We start from the raw sequence: 12,466 nt of genomic DNA, 5'->3' as shown, positions 1-12,466 counted from the left end.
CTGTGACACTGCTGAGGAACAGAGAGGGGCAAACACCTTTTCAGCTGAAGCGGTGGCTACATTCAGAGCAAATACTTTGTCCTATCAAGTGAGAAGGGATAAGTAAATGTAAGTCTATTAAAAATAAATGTATTTCATACAATGGAAAGGCAAATATATATTAGCCTTGTTATTTCTGTGCTAACATGTTCTTGGTGAGCTGCTTCATGTTCTGTGGTGAATTAGTGATGTGTGGTGCACCTTACGTGGAGACAGTCTCACTGATCAATGTTGACTGGTGATTGTTCGAAGTCTACAGCCAGGAAGAGAAGGGAGTCATAGAAAGCAAGACTGTAGGGTAAGCCAGGCCACGGGCCAGGCTTGCACAACCTCATAAGGAAAGCAACAACTGAACCAGGTCTGGTTGGTGCTCTGCTCCCTCCCTGCCTCTTGGGGGAAGAGGAAACTCTTCCACACTTTGTGGCACACCAGTTCCTGCTCTATACCAGCCTATTTGTGGCCATGGGTATTGCAGACAGTGAGACCAAGCTTCTTCCTTTCTTCATCTGTGGGACCCAGGTTTGTGGCCTCGCAGTGGTGTTCTCACTTTCCTGCACCATGAGAGGAGAGGTGCAGGGCTCTGGCTGAGGGGCTTGATTCTGGCTGGGTGCAGCTCTGAGCCGCAGGGCAGCCTCGGCTGCACGGCTTCCCCATGGCCCTGCGCAGGTCACCACAGCACTGTGGGGAGGAAGCTGAGCCCACAGCAGCTTCTACACTGATCTTGTGGTCTTCTACCCCTGTGGTTTCGTCTGCATAGGCACAAGCAGCAAGGACTCCTGACTCCAGGCTGACGAGTGAAATCCAAGAGCCTGCATTTTCTTCAGCAAAAGTCAGCACTGGATATTTATGTGAAAGAAGGAAGGCTTATGTAGGCATCCTGAACTAAAACAGCTTCAAAGGACAGTGACAGTAGCATGACTAAAAGGAGATTTGATTCAGCCATAAACCAGCATTGTGTTTCTGCAGTCCGTGCTATAGCCAGGAAACAGATGCATTTGAGAACTTGGTGCTGCTTTGTGTAGTGTCCCTTTGACTTCTCCTTGGTGGCACCACTTGCATTTGTATTGTACTGTTACTTCCAAGGCTGAACCACAGCTCCTTTTCCTTCACTAACCAACCCCGACTGAAAGTGGCTGCAGAGGGTCCCAGGACAACAGGAGACATCATGTAATAGAGCACCTGTTCTGAAGGAAGAACTGAAACAACACCATGGGTGCTTGTACTGCTGCCTGACCTTGCCAGCGTCCATGAGAACTGGAGATGTTCAACTGTTCCACACATTCAGCTTGGGTACTAGAGCAGATAGTGCACTTGGAAGATAATGCTGAAACATTTGCAGCAAAAGGGGGGCTTTTGCTTTTTTTATCCTTGAAGAGAGAAACCAGCTTCAGCTTGTCTCTCCCCACCTCTCTGCGTGCGTGTCTCTAGAGTGCAGCTATGACTACCTCTGTTGCTGGGTAGAATAGATCCAGCATCCAACACAGTAGCAACAATTTGGGAGATCCACAGAAATAAAAACTGCCAGGAACAGACAGAATAAGAGGCACAGTATGAAAAATACACATATCTTCTGCCCTCTTGGCGACCAGAGGCTCTGCACCTAGAGAGGTGTAAGATGTGATGGGACCACATGCATGAATATAAATACATAGAGTGGTCTCTCTTTCACTGTTGTTGCTACTGGTCTTCCACAGCTAAGGTGTGGACAGCTCTATCCTTTTATGTAGTGTTTCCAAGTTTTGGGAAGCATTTTGTAACTTTTTTGTCCAAGGTAAATATATCTTTAAACATTCTAAATTGTTACCATTCATAACACCCTTTGACTGTAAATACTACAGGTTAAGTATTGGCTGTGTGAAAAAAATACTTTTTTAGGTGATTATTTCATGCAACCTGCTATGTAAGCGCTTCATTTTCTGTCTTCTAGTTTTGTATTGTGAGAAATAATGCATAATTGCATCTGTTCTCCTTGATCTCATTTAGGATTTTATGTACCGTCATTGTTATCAGCTCCTATTAACCTCCTTTTCCAGGCCAGAAAGTCTTCATTTATTTGATCTCTGCCTGTATGGAGGATGCTCTGATTATCCTGGACACCCTTTTCTGTACATTTCATAATTCTGCTCTAGCTAATTTAAAGGAATGAGAGCTCCACACTGTATGCAAAAGGTGAACTCACAATTCATCTAGAATAATGTTTTCTGGTTTCTTGTGCTTCCCTATTAGTTTGGAATGATCTGCCTTTTTGGCCATTATTGCGTAGCTAATGTCTTCATTAAACTGTGTTCAGAGAGTCTGGAACATTTTTTCTGAGCAATAGGTAATTTAAACTTTTCTGTAGGTCTGACAAATTTGTCTTTCCCAATATCAACTGCTTTGTATTTATCAGCACCAAATTCATCTGTGATCTTACCTCCCAGTTCTCAGTATCATGAAATCCTTCACGACTCCTGACAGTCAGCTTTAGTTTAGTCTGCCTTTGAATATTGACTCTCTGTGTGCTGCATGCACCGGGGGTGGGAGGTAACGGCAAAAGTAATAGCAAAGTGCAGTGGACATGTCCTGTCTGCCAAGAAGTGATGGGTCCCCAAGGACAAATTATCATCTGGCTTCTGAATGGCACAAATGAAAGGAGCTGCCAGCTGTTTTCATCAGTCTGGGCTTTGTCTCCCTCTACAGAACAAATGTCAGGTCATTATTTAAAGAGGAGCTCAGCGTGGGTAAATTTCCAGAGTGCTGAATGAGCTGTCATCCTGGAGATTAGTTTTCTGGGATATCATACAAGTAGACAGGGATGAATCACAAATCTTGTGGGAGACCATTCCTCGGAACATAGCAATTGGATGTATCTCTGAAGGATACAATTGGGTTGGAAATCTGCAGTCTAGCGTGTGTTCACTGAGCCAGGCAGCAACAGTGGGGCTGGAAATGCAGAAGTGACAAATGGAAGTGAAATAAAGCCACTGTTGATGTACAGTGGTGCGTGATGGCAATTCTTACACTGAGGAAGGCAGCTTCTTGCAAGCGCAGAAATCTAGGCTTGTGTTTGTGTATTCCAGCATTTTAAGTATATGTACATTTTTGAAAATTCAAACCAAGCTGGGACTCTCTTGATTAGCTCAGTTGGTTGGAGCTAATATCGCCAAGGCTGCAGTTCGATCCCCATACATTCACTTAGGAGCCAAACTTGATGATCTTTATGGGTCCCTTCCAACTCAGGATATTCTGTGATTCTATGACTACATATTGAAAAAAGATTCCCAGTAGTTAGGGTTCCTAATCTATAGGCAGTGGAATTAGAATGACAGATTATTTTGAACTTGCAATCTGTTTCTGAGGGGAAATATTAATATACTCCATGCTCTTCTACTGTTGCCTTGGTTTCCCTCTTAGCTGGGAAGCTGGTGTGCTGCTGTTTCACTGGAATGGTCAGTTATTCCATATAAGCGACATTTTTATTCTATTCACTGTTACACGTTACTGTTTCCAAATTACTTTTTTTTTTCAAAAGTACAGGTTTAACGAAGAACTAAAAACATTAAGGTATCGTTTAAGCCTCATTCAGTGATAGAACTGATATTTTTACTGTAAAGTTACCTGAATTATCCTTATTAGAAACATCAGCGTCTGAACTTTGCCGTAAAGAAAAACTAAAGCTAGGACAAGTCAAGCCAAATGCTGGCCTTTCTGGTCCGGCTAACTTCCTACCTTTCCATGAGGAAAAATAGCCAGACAAGCGCTGTGAGAGGGTTCCTCCCGGCCGGGCTTTCCCTGGCGGGGCGGCGCGGGCGCCGCGAGGTGTCGCTGCCGCACCGGGCACGGCCGAGCCCAGCGGCGGTGGCGGGGCCGCGCTGCGCGGGCGGGGGCGGCGCGACCCGGCACGGCCCCGGGCACGGCCGGCGCTGCGGGCACCGGGACCCCGGCGGGGCCGCCACAGGGTCACGCAGCCCCCGGGCGTCCTCCCAGGCCGGTGCCGGGCTCCCCTACACCGTCACCCCGGGTACAGCAGGGAGAAACCCCGCGGCCCGCGGGGATGGATGCCAGCGGGAGGACTTGCTGCCTTTCTGCTCGACAGCCGCTGCGTTGCACTCTAAGGACGGGCAACTCGCTTTAAAAATGTGGTTTTTAACCCCAAATTGTTAAAAATAAGAAGCAGCAACGGATAACTGAAATAGCTGCTCCCAGCCCCACACTCCATATCGCCCCAGTTCATTAAGCTCCCAAAGTTAAACAGCACTTACAAAGTCCAACAGCCCTAGAGGGACAGGAGGCGTTGGTGCAGCGGCCAGTGTCTTTCAGTTTGCTCATCGTCTTCGAGTGCCTCTTTTTTTCTCAGAAAGAGAGACCATATATTTAGAATAGCGGTGCTGCTCTTAGATGCCACTGATTCCAAAGAACAGGCTGTTAAGGAAAACAAATATGCAAGTTAAGAAGAGATATTTTCAACTATCTTTCAAAGTTAAATGTTTGCAGATGGGTAGATTTAGTCCAGATGGAGTAAAATATCATGTTCAGTTTCTGGTTTCTTTATGAGATTAAATATTAGGCTCCTGGCACCAATAAGTTGTTTTTCCTCTTCTTATAGACTGTATTCATTCATGAGTCCCACTCAGAAAGCTGGCTTTGCAGTCCAACGATTTTCTCTTGGTAACAAAGGACTCTGATGGCTCTGCTTCCTTTCCTCCTTTGCATGGTCCGTTCTGCTGCTCAGGTCTCAGAGTTCTCCAAACCTGTGGCAGTTGTGGGGGACTACTGCTCTGTAAACCAGCAAGGCTTTTCCTGGCTTTTGACTTGCATTTGGCCACTCAAAGGGTGAGCTCGGCTTTGCAAATCAGGTAAAGCTCACAGAGGTGACTTGTGTCTTTCTCAGCCTTTCAGCCCCGGTGATACACTTGCCTACTCAGCCATAGAGCACTAATGCTGTTCCTGTTTACCCCTCCGGCAGCAGTTCCCCGGTGTAACAAATGGAGTTGTGCTGGTCTGGCACTTTTTGTTTAAAACTGATGTATGGTTAAGTATTTTAAATTTACCAAATTGCTAATGATTTTCAAAGGCTTTAATTGAGTGATTATAGCAGCCATTGATTTTTCAGGCCTCAGCCTACGCTGTAATTCAGACGCTCCGCAATGGAAGTCACGCACAATCGGATTTAGCCATCACTCATGGTGAGGCCTGTGCAATTATCATTGCAAACGTCAGGTATTGTGTTTGCCTTATTAACTTACATTAGGAACCTGTAGTGAAGCTGTGAAATAGCGGTTGTCTTAAGACATTTCCTGTGGTAGGGTTTTTATTAAAGACATTTACAGAACCGTAAACTGCAAAGGGGAATGGTTGATGCAAATTGATGAGATTTATGCTTTGAATGTGTTGCGGGTCTGAAAATGTGCTGGAAATCCTACAGAAGTACTGCCACATCCCACAGGCTGCACTGGTAGGAACCAGTACTTCCTGGCTGTGGGCTTTTTAAACATTCAACAATTTAAACAGTCAGCAGTAGTGCTGACTGTTAAAAATGACCAAGCTTTTTCCAATCAGGCCAGGATTCAGGCTAGAAGTTTAGCACAGGGCAGCATTGTGGGGAGGTCCCCACAATGGCACTGTGCCCCCAACCCAGGCGCTTCATGACCCATCTGCCCCATCCATCACAGTGATGCTCCCTATTGGCCACTACACAAGGGATCTTCTTGCTCATCCCTCGAGGTGATGGACCTTCTACCTGCTATTCAGTCTGGCTAGACTCTGGGGACCTCCAAATTTCGATTTAGAGGGGGAACTACAAAGAAAGGAGGTACATTTCGTGACCCAACCCAACTTATTTTTCTAATAGCAGTTATACAGAGCTAAGGAACACAGTAGTATAAAAACGCTCACAAAACAGAATCAACTGAGAAGATTATTTGAGAGCAATTTGAAAGTGTAATGACAAGCTAGTTGTTCCTTGGTATTCAACCCCCCAGCTCTTCAGAAGGGAGCGGATGAGGTCTTTGCAGTGTCCTGGGACTCAAACATTTGTGAAACGTGAAGCTCTGGAGACGGAAAGGTTTAAAATTCTCTATGGATGCAACCAGCTCTAACCTGCTAGAGCTAACTGTTACTGTGAGGATCTGACTGTCTCTTGGAATCCAAGATTAAAGATATTTTTTTTCATTGCAGACAACTGAGGGAGCTGACTTAGCTCTTTTCAGGTCTTGTCTCTGTGTTATTTTCTGCTTTAAGTTTACAGTAGTTCTTGCTTTCCTGTTTTTGTTGCCATAAACTGACTGACATTCCCAGCCATTTTTAGTAACACATTGGGAAAGAGGCTTTGAGAGCTGCTTCTACTCATTTAAGAATAACCAATTTACTATAGCAAGTGCCAAGCAGGCTGCAAGAACCAGATGAGTACACCTTCCTCTTGGTGTTTATACTGTGCACCAATGCAAAAGATTTTTCTCCCAAAACCATCCTTCCAAGCCTTGCTAGTGCTTTCTTTTCCTTCCACTTTAAGCATTTTAAAAGAAGAGGCAATTTCTCTCAACTTGTTATTATGAAAAACTGACTAATGTGAAGCTAGGAGTTCAGTCTTGAATTAATATAAGGTTAACACTCATGGCAGCTGAGTGATGGGGAAGCAGAAGTGGCTCTGGCTTATGCTGGCTTGCAGAAAGTCCCTGGAGGCCATCACACTGGCAAGAATTATTGCCTGAAGGGCAATTACATTGGCAAGCATCAGCTGGAGCACCGTGCACCCTACTTTCTCACCTCATCATGCCAATTCATGCCGCCAGCTTTGTTCTGACACCCATCCTCTATCACAGGAGCACGTGGCAAGGAGCCAGCTATGCTCAGTGTGGGGGTCTTTGCTCCTCAGAGAGCCAGTAACTGAGGGCCAGCTCAGCCTCCACTATGGCTGCAAAAATCCAACACAATGCAAAGGGCAGAAATAAAGCCTCACTGAACAAAACTCAAAAGCTTGGACTAGTCTAAAGAACTTCCCTGGTAAACAGGAGGAGCAAGACAGTGGGAGCAAAGAAAATAAAGCTGACATGCTGGAGCTAGGCCTGACTGGTGGCAAACGAACAGATGGACAGCTCTAGTCATCCTCTTCCTAGGGAGAGGGATGGTAATTCAACTGTGAGACAAAAGACGTGAGCAGGAAGGTGCAGATTTCCCCATCCTGGCTGCCGTGCGTGCTGCCTTCTGAGACGGCTGTGATCCCACTGGGCCTTCACTGCTCTTATCCCATTAGAGTTAGACTTGGGAGACAGACAAAGCCTGGCCCTGGGTTGGAGTACTGCAGGATGGAGGTTACGAAGGGAAAGGCCGTACTGCCCAAAGACTTGTTCCTGTATGAGCTTATCCTCTGGTCCCTGGCTGGGGGAGCAACCAGCCTGAGCCTCAGACAAGGACTAGGGTTGGGGATAAAGCTGGATCTGAAACTGTAGGGCTATTGCAATTTTTAAAAAATAAATTAATAAATTATGGGAAGACTGGACGTCCAAGATTGAGCAGCCACAGAAAGTATCTGTAAATGAAAAAGAGAAGCACCATAGCTCTACTTGTTGCAGACAAAATGCTACTTTTACACATCTACCCTGTAATAGTGCCCAAAATATACTTTCATTCACCTTCAGGAACCAAGACATATTTGGAAAAATAAAATAAGTAAAAATCAATACCACAGTTTAGTCTGCATCCCTAAATGTTTACATGCCACCTACTGCCAATTTGCTTGTTCTATATATCTTTTCTAAATAAATCCAGGATTAAGAAATGAATGCTCTTTTTTTGGAGAAACTCCATCTTTGCTGGAATTATGGAGGAAAAAAAATTGGCAAGAACAGAAAAAGAGATGTTTTTTATTTTACACATATGTGAATGCCCCAGAGGTCTTCCATGAAAGATTCAAACATCATCATCCTAATTTTTCTGTTAGCCCTACACCAACTGCACCAAAACCAACAGATACTGCTCTAGTGCAGATGTGGGGAATCTGAGCCTACACTAAGGAAGAAAACAATCATTCAACATGTCAGAAATCACATTGTTATATCACTATAAGAAGCCCTGCCATCCCTGTCTTCCCCATACATCCAGTGGCCACTACTGTGCACTGAGGACTAAGAACTTACCTACCAAGAGCTGCAATTTCCAACCCTCTAACAGCTGAGAAATGAACTACAGGACAACCTAGCTCATTAAGCCAACAAACAAGGAATATAGAGGAAAAAAAGAACTAGTTTTGTGCAGCTGCCTTACACTACATCAGCTCAGTTTGGAGTCAGACAGGTGCTAGTGCTCATGCACAGCCATGGGTGAGAGTGATAGCTGTGAGCAGGGGCAGAGATCCAGAGACAGGAAGGATTGGAAGATACCTGCCCTTCTCAGTGTCAGGAAAATGAACTGCCCTCTCCCTGAGAAATGCTTAGCTACTTGCTTAATCTAAATTAGTCCTAAATTGGGACCTGTAAGCTCTTCAGGATGGAGACTGTATCTTCAGACTTGAAGGTGTTCTGCACCTGATGAAGAATTGCAGGACTTTCCTTTCCTTTTACATTGCTTTGTAATGATATTCAGTTACATTCAATTACAAATAGCCTTGGAAATCTGTCACAGGTAGATATACCTGGCTAGTTATCAGGAATGTCATATTAAATATTACATTATCTCCACTCCTTTAACAGATAAGCTCATTATTTCCTGTCAGTGTCTGGTCAACTTTTCTCTCTGTTGAATGATTCTGTATCATGATAGAGATGCACAGGCCAGAGCAGGCATTTTTAGGGCTTTATTTATTACCTGTCTCTGGTGCTTAAATTCTCTCATCATTTAGACTACATTACTTATATATGCACTCAATATACTTAGTGAAATAAGTTGTCTTTCTCTCCAAATAAAAATCCTTTTGTATTTCATTATTTCTATATTCATAATGTTTAGTGTTTGTTCTTATTCAGAGTAATGCCCGTAGTGCTTTCTACTGGTTACAGAAATCAATCACATATCTTTCCAGTCTGTAACAGACTTATATGAAAACACAGCTACTTTTTTTCTCTAGGCTGTGAGTTAAATATTTTTTGACAGCATCAAACATCACCCTGTGTTGTACCTATAGCCTAGACAATTACCAGCAGAATGGTATCCATATGTATTTTAACTACATTTATGTCTCTTACTTAGAAGTGGATTTGAATATGTACTTGAAGTACGTGTTCAGGCATCACTCTTGTTGACTGGCAGGTGGAAAGTATATTTAGTGTCCATTCCCCTCACTCAGCACTTCTAGGTATTGGGTAGCGAGTTCCAGTGGACAGTGATCAGTACTACACACTACAGCTACCTTTGGTTCACATATTCTCTGTGGGTTTTCCTGTTTGTCTGGGGACCACAGTACCAGGCACTCCAGCCCCCAGTACATACTGCCAGGTACTGTAGTGACATGCACAGAGATGCTCAGCACTAAAGTATGACGGAGAAGGTTTCCTCTGCACACATGGTTACCATTTAGTTAGGCTTTTCATAAAAATGCCCGCTCAGGACCTGTGTGTTCAGTTTGGGGAGGATAGTGCTGTAGGAGCTGAGGAGATGAGAAGAAAAGCACACAGAAATCACCAGCCATTAAGGACTGTGCAAATAGGTGTCAGTGCAGTTTCACATTCTGGAGGACTTGAAAACTAAATCATTTGGATAAGAAATGTCAAATAATAAAATAGCACCTGGACCCTTGCCTAGAATTTTGAGTCCAGTCTTTTCCAAAATTTTAACATGTTTTTTTTATTCAGTTCTGCATAACCAAACTCCAACTCTTATGTGAGGTCCTGCTTCAGCCTATTTTTTCAGACGCGTTCACACAAGCTGACATGGGGAATGGTCTGGGTTGGTTTGGGCTTTTGAAATCAAACCTCCAAAAATCCTCCTGAGCGTGTCTTCTACCCCAAAATCAATTCATTGCTAATTAGCAAAAATCACAGGGACATAACCTTTGGAAAATACTGCTGATGCACACTGCATTTCAACACAGTATTCAGCATTACAATGTGATTTGTTGAGAACATTGTTATAAATATTCTTTTGCACAAGAGAAGCATGGCTAAGCAGAAAACCTTATCTAATCCTGTTTTATGCCACATGCCAGATTAAATGTATCAGCTGCTATCATACAGGATCCAGATGTAAACATGCTGTCAGCTTTAACGTTATTCTAATTTTATGTATAAATATAAACCCTATGGCTGAAATGTCTTTTCAGTTTTCTCTTCTCCATGTTGGATTAACACACCAACAGCTGTGAAAGAATGTTTTCAACCATGCCACAGAATCTTCTTATTAAAATAATGTCCATACACAATGTCCAACCAAAGAAAATTTTAAGCTTTGATTACTCTTTACCTCTGCTGCACACACATGAACAAATATCAGGCTTAACATTTCAGATTTTCCTTTCATCCCAAAACAGAATAAGTAGTTGACATTTTGAAAGTTGTGGAGTAGAAAACACCCACAAACTTTGGGAATACCAAAGAGAATTTAGTTGGGCACTGGGCTGAGAGAAGACACTTTGTTTTATGTTACCATTTGCATGTGTGCCTTCCAGAGCACCACTATCAGCATCCAAATGAGCAGCCAGAACAAAGTGGCTTCACCTGACCAAAAGCACGGAGGGGATTTTCAGTAATTTCCATGAAAGATAGTATTGATGAACATCGTGTTCTCTCGCAAAACTTTTGGTAATATCAAACCTATATTTCACAACGAGGAAACAAGAATTAAGCTTTCTTCAGAAAGAGAAGGCAGGGATCAATTCATTGTACAGGGATGGTTAGAGGCAAAAAGTTTTGCAAATTTTGTAAACAATGCAAAATTAGACCCATAAACCCCATAGCCCTACTAATTTTCTCAGTAAATATGCATGTCACCTTGTAGGGCGTTTCCTTTCACCTCTGTTTTGTTCTCATCCACACCTATGTGAAACTAGAATCACTTCCCCCAGGCTGTTCTGCTTTAGACATTTTCATTTTTCTGTGCGTGAATGTCTGATTTCCTTTCTTTATATTTTGCATTTATCTACTTCTTTAATCCATTTACAGAGTCCTCCTTTCAGTCCTGCTTCAATTGCACTGGAGATTTACACATCCTGCTACTTCAGCAAGGAAAAAAATATCCTTCTCCTATTCTATTGCACTATTAATGCTGAATTTATAGCTACATTTTGGAGTAGGATGCTTTTCATGGTTCTTTTTAGCCAAAAGGAAGAATATAATTTAAAACAGCAAGCAGTGGCAGGCCCTGGTCTGCTGCGCATTTGAGGGAGCATTAAATTTTGCTGAGGGAAGAAGACCCTCCTCATCTCTACCAAATCAAGCATGCAAGAGTTTTCTTCCCTTCATAGGCTGTTCATGTCCAACCCATGTCCTCACTCATCAGATGATGGCTTGGGCATCAGTGACCTCTCAGTCACAGTCTCTGGTCTGCTGTTCCCTACCAGGAAGAGCACAGTCCCAGCAAACACCTTCAGGCCATGTTCTGAGCTCTCCCTGTCCTTGAAGCTCACTGCGGGGATCCACCGGTGCACATCATCCTTCCATGGAGCGTTTACCAACTCACTGCTGCCTACAAGGCAGTTATTAGCAGATTCTTACCTAATTTGTGATCTTTTGTTGGATCCCCTTTCCATGGTCCAGCTCCTATTTTCAATATAAGCTGTTTCAGCATTTGGGTACAGCTATTTGGGAAGGTTGAATCTTTTAAAAAACGTATGTATGAATAAAATCTGGGACAGTTGCATTCCGAGCCTCAGATAAGAAAAATCCTCTAGATATGGGTCCCTCATCTTTGCTGTCTCTGGCTGTCTAAACAAATGTGACTATGAAGCAGCGAAAACATTCTCACATCTCCCTTCAGATTCAAGTTTTCAGTATCGCTGGCTCTGCCATTGGTGGCAAATCTCAAAATTCCCACTGGAACAACCCTCTGCAGGTAAGACCTTGTGCCATTCAGTAACCTACTTCCTTGACTTCTCTTATTCTGTGACGGCAGCCCTGTGGCTGTCATGGCTGTTTGTATCTATGAAAAAGGTCCTGTCCTATTCTAGAGCAAAAAGGATGCAGCATGCAAAGACAAACTATTGACAGCAACATCTTTGAAAATAAAGCTGTTCTTGTCTCTGTGTATGGACATATATGTCACCATTCCTCTTCATTTTACTAAGCAGAGATATTTCTTACCTACTAAATACTGGGGGCTGAGGCACACTGGCAATTATGGCGGTCATTAGTGTATCATCAAGAGAAACTGTGTGCCCACTTAACCAGCGCCCATACACCCATCTTAAAGTCAGAAATTGCTGTCTCTGAATTTGCTGTATGGACTAGTCTGAAAAATAAGCATAGAAATGCCCCTCCTGAAGACTTATCTGGTGATTTGCTTCTGACCAACAAAATCCAGA

This window comes from Lepidothrix coronata, unplaced genomic scaffold, assembly GCF_001604755.1.
Source record: "Lepidothrix coronata isolate B3197 unplaced genomic scaffold, Lepidothrix_coronata-1.0 Scaffold7, whole genome shotgun sequence".
Lineage (NCBI taxonomy): Eukaryota > Metazoa > Chordata > Aves > Passeriformes > Pipridae > Lepidothrix > Lepidothrix coronata.
The sequence above is the reverse complement of the archived record's forward strand: the minus strand, read 5'-3'. Positions refer to the sequence as shown.